Consider the following 5000-nt stretch of genomic DNA (forward strand, 5'->3'; position numbering starts at 1 on the left):
TCTGTGGTAAAGCAGGCAGGAAGTGAGCAGGTTATCTGTGGTAAAGCAGACAGGAAGTGAGCAGGTTATCTGTGGTAAAGCAGGCAGGAAGTGAGCGGGTTATCTGTGGTAAAGCAGACAGGAAGTGAGCGGGTTATCTGTGGTAAAGCAGGCAGGAAGTGAGTGTGTTATCTGTGGTAAAGCAGGCAGGAAGTGAGTGTGTTATCTGTGGTAAAGCAGGCAGGAAGTGAGTGTGTTATCTGTGGTAAAGCAGGCAGGAAGTGAGTGTGTTATCTGTGGTAAAGCAGGCAGGAAGTGAGTGTGTTATCTGTGGTAAAGCAGACAGGAAGTGAGTGTGTTATCTGTGGTAAAGCAGACAGGAAGTGAGTGTGTTATCTGTGGTAAAGCAGACAGGAAGTGAGCAGGTTATCTGTGGTAAAGCAGGCAGGAAGTGAGCAGGTTATCTGTGGTAAAGCAGGCAGGAAGTGAGCAGGTTATCTGTGGTAAAGCAGGCAGGAAGTGAGCAGGTTATCTGTGGTAAAGCAGACAGGAAGTGAGCGGGTTATCTGTGGTAAAGCAGACAGGAAGTGAGCGGGTTATCTGTGGTAAAGCAGACAGGAAGTGAGCGGGTTATCTGTGGTAAAGCAGACAGGAAGTGAGCGGGTTATCTGTGGTAAAGCAGACAGGAAGTGAGCGGGTTATCTGTGGTAAAGCAGACAGGAAGTGAGCGGGTTATCTGTGGTAAAGCAGACAGGAAGTGAGCGGGTTGTCTGTGGTAAAGCAGACAGGAAGTGAGCGGGTTGTCTGTGGTAAAGCAGACAGGAAGTGAGCGGGTTATCTGTGGTAAAGCAGACAGGAAGTGAGCGGGTTATCTGTGGTAAAGCAGGCAGGAAGTGAGCGGGTTATCTGTGGTAAAGCAGACAGGAAGTGAGCGGGTTATCTGTGGTAAAGCAGGCAGGAAGTGAGCGGGTTATCTGTGGTAAAGCAGGCAGGAAGTGAGCGGGTTATCTGTGGTAAAGCAGGCCGGAAGTGAGCGGGTTATCTGTGGTAAAGCAGGCCGGAAGTGAGCGGGTTATCTGTGGTAAAGCAGGCAGGAAGTGAGCGGGTTATCTGTGGTAAAGCAGGCAGGAAGTGAGCGGGTTATCTGTGGTAAAGCAGACAGGAAGTGAGCGGGTTATCTGTGGTAAAGCAGGCAGGAAGTGAGCGGGTTATCTGTGGTAAAGCAGGCAGGAAGTGAGCGGGTTATCTGTGGTAAAGCAGGCAGGAAGTGAGCGGGTTATCTGTGGTAAAGCAGGCAGGAAGTGAGCGGGTTATCTGTGGTAAAGCAGGCAGGAAGTGAGCGGGTTATCTGTGGTAAAGCAGGCAGGAAGTGAGCGGGTTATCTGTGGTAAAGCAGGCAGGAAGTGAGCGGGTTATCTGTGGTAAAGCAGACAGGAAGTGAGCGGGTTATCTGTGGTAAAGCAGACAGGAAGTGGGTGTGTTATCTGTGGTAAAGCAGACAGGAAGTGAGCAGGTTATCTGTGGTAAAGCAGACAGGAAGTGAGCAGGTTATCTGTGGTAAAGCAGGCAGGAAGTGAGCGGGTTATCTGTGGTAAAGCAGGCAGGAAGTGAGCGGGTTATCTGTGGTAAAGCAGGCAGGAAGTGAGCGGGTTATCTGTGGTAAAGCAGGCAGGAAGTGAGCGGGTTATCTGTGGTAAAGCAGGCAGGAAGTGAGCGGGTTATCTGTGGTAAAGCAGGCAGGAAGTGAGCGGGTTATCTGTGGTAAAGCAGACAGGAAGTGAGCGGGTTATCTGTGGTAAAGCAGACAGGAAGTGAGCAGGTTATCTGTGGTAAAGCAGGCAGGAAGTGAGCAGGTTATCTGTGGTAAAGCAGGCAGGAAGTGAGCGGGTTATCTGTGGTAAAGCAGGCCGGAAGTGAGCGGGTTATCTGTGGTAAAGCAGGCAGGAAGTGAGCGGGTTATCTGTGGTAAAGCAGGCAGGAAGTGAGCGGGTTATCTGTGGTAAAGCAGGCAGGAAGTGAGCGGGTTATCTGTGGTAAAGCAGGCAGGAAGTGAGCGGGTTATCTGTGGTAAAGCAGGCAGGAAGTGAGCGGGTTATCTGTGGTAAAGCAGGCAGGAAGTGAGCGGGTTATCTGTGGTAAAGCAGGCAGGAAGTGAGCGGGTTATCTGTGGTAAAGCAGGCAGGAAGTGAGCAGGTTATCTGTGGTAAAGCAGGCAGGAAGTGAGCAGGTTATCTGTGGTAAAGCAGGCAGGAAGTGAGCAGGTTATCTGTGGTAAAGCAGGCAGGAAGTGAGCAGGTTATCTGTGGTAAAGCAGGCAGGAAGTGAGCAGGTTATCTGTGGTAAAGCAGGAAGGAAGTGAGCAGGTTATCTGTGGTAAAGCAGGCTGTAAGTGAGCAGGTTATCTGTGGTAAAGCAGACAGGAAGTGAGCGGGTTATCTGTGGTAAAGCAGGCAGGAAGTGAGCAGGTTATCTGTGGTAAAGCAGACAGGAAGTGAGCAGTTTATCTGTGGTAAAGCAGACAGGAAGTGAGCAGGTTATCTGTGGTAAAGCAGGCAGAAAGTGAGCAGGTTATCTGTGGTAAAGCAGGCTGTAAGTGAGCAGTTTATCTGTGGTAAAGCAGACAGGAAGTGAGCAGGTTATCTGTGGTAAAGCAGGCAGGAAGTGAGCAGGTTATCTGTGGTAAAGCAGACAGGAAGTGAGCAGGTTATCTGTGGTAAAGCAGGCTGTAAGTGAGCAGTTTATCTGTGGTAAAGCAGACAGGAAGTGAGCAGGTTATCTGTGGTAAAGCAGGCTGTAAGTGAGCAGGTTATCTGTGGTAAAGCAGGCAGGAAGTGAGCAGGTTATCTGTGGTAAAGCAGGCAGGAAGTGAGCAGGTTATCTGTGGGAAAGCAGGCAGGAAGTGAGCGGGTTATCTGTGGTAAAGCAGACAGGAAGTGAGCAGGTTATCTGTGGTAAAGCAGGCAGGAAGTGAGCAGGTTATCTGTGGTAAAGCAGGCAGGAAGTGAGCAGGTTATCTGTGGTAAAGCAGGCAGGAAGTGAGCGGATTATCTGTGGTAAAGCAGGCAGGAAGTGAGCAGGTTATCTGTGGTAAAGCAGGCAGGAAGTGAGCAGGTTATCTGTGGGAAAGCAGGCAGGAAGTGAGCAGGTTATCTGTGGTAAAGCAGGCAGGAAGTGAGCAGGTTATCTGTGGTAAAGCAGGCAGGAAGTGAGCAGGTTATCTGTGGTAAAGCAGGCAGGAAGTGAGCAGGTTATCTGTGGTAAAGCAGGCAGGAAGTGAGTGTGTTATCTGTGGTAAAGCAGGCAGGAAGTGAGTGTGTTATCTGTGGTAAAGCAGGCAGGAAGTGAGCAGGTTATCTGTGTAAAGCAGGCAGGAAGTGAGCAGGTTATCTGTGGTAAAGCAGACAGGAAGTGAGCAGGTTATCTGTGGTAAAGCAGACAGGAAGTGAGCGGGTTATCTGTGGTAAAGCAGGCAGGAAGTGAGCAGGTTATCTGTGGTAAAGCAGGCAGGAAGTGAGCGGATTATCTGTGGTAAAGCAGGCAGGAAGTGAGCAGGTTATCTGTGGGAAAGCAGGCAGGAAGTGAGCAGGTTATCTGTGGTAAAGCAGACAGGAAGTGAGTGGGTTATCTGTGGTAAAGCAGACAGGAAGTGAGCAGGTTATCTGTGGGAAAGCAGGCAGGAAGTGAGCAGGTTATCTGTGGTAAAGCAGGCAGGAAGTGAGCAGGTTATCTGTGGTAAAGCAGACAGGAAGTGAGCAGGTTATCTGTGGTAAAGCAGACAGGAAGTGAGCAGGTTATCTGTGGTAAAGCAGGAAGGAAGTGAGCAGGTTATCTGTGGTAAAGCAGGCAGGAAGTGAGCACGTTATCTGTGGTAAAGCAGGCAGGAAGTGAGTGGGTTATCTGTGGTAAAGCAGGCAGGAAGTGAGCAGGTTATCTGTGGTAAAGCAGGCAGGAAGTGAGTGGGTTATCTGTGGTAAAGCAGGCAGGAAGTGAGCACGTTATCTGTGGTAAAGCAGACAGGAAGTGAGCAGGTTATCTGTGGTAAAGCAGGCAGGAAGTGAGCAGGTTATCTGTGGTAAAGCAGGCAGGAAGTGAGCACGTTATCTGTGGTAAAGCAGGCAGGAAGTGAGCAGGTTATCTGTGGTAAAGCAGGCAGGAAGTGAGTGGGTTATCTGTGGTAAAGCAGGCAGGAAGTGAGCAGGTTATCTGTGGTAAAGCAGGCAGGAAGTGAGCAGGTTATCTGTGGTAAAGCAGACAGGAAGTGAGCAGGTTATCTGTGGTAAAGCAGGCAGGAAGTGAGCAGGTTATCTGTGGTAAAGCAGGCAGGAAGTGAGTGGGTTATCTGTGGTAAAGCAGGCAGGAAGTGAGCAGGTTATCTGTGGTAAAGCAGGCAGGAAGTGAGCAGGTTATCTGTGGTAAAGCAGGCAGGAAGTGAGCAGGTTATCTGTGGTAAAGCAGACAGGAAGTGAGCAGGTTATCTGTGGTAAAGCAGGCAGGAAGTGAGCACGTTATCTGTGGTAAAGCAGACAGGAAGTGAGCAGGTTATCTGTGGTAAAGCAGACAGGAAGTGAGCAGGTTATCTGTGGTAAAGCAGGCAGGAAGTGAGCAGGTTATCTGTGGTAAAGCAGGCAGGAAGTGAGCAGGTTATCTGTGGTAAAGCAGGCAGGAAGTGAGCAGGTTATCTGTGGTAAAGCAGACAGGAAGTGAGCAGGTTATCTGTGGTAAAGCAGACAGGAAGTGAGCAGGTTATCTGTGGTAAAGCCATTCAGTTTCTGAAGCGGTTTACAGTATCAGGTGAAGCTGTGATAATGGAACGTCATGATGTTTACGTACGGCCTCAAGAATCCAGGCTTATGTGAAGAACTTGATTTTGTCCCTTATCTGTAACTTTGAGCATGTGCTGTCTCTCTCTCTCTCGCTCTCTCCCTCTCTCTCTGTCTCTCCCTCTCTCTCTGTCTCTCTGTTTCTCTCCCTCTTGGTCTCTCTCTCTCCCTCTCTCTGTCTGTCTCTCCCTCTCGGTCTCT

This window comes from Poromitra crassiceps, assembly GCF_964638095.1.
Source record: "Poromitra crassiceps genome assembly, chromosome: 7".
Classification (NCBI taxonomy): Eukaryota; Metazoa; Chordata; class Actinopteri; order Beryciformes; family Melamphaidae; genus Poromitra; species Poromitra crassiceps.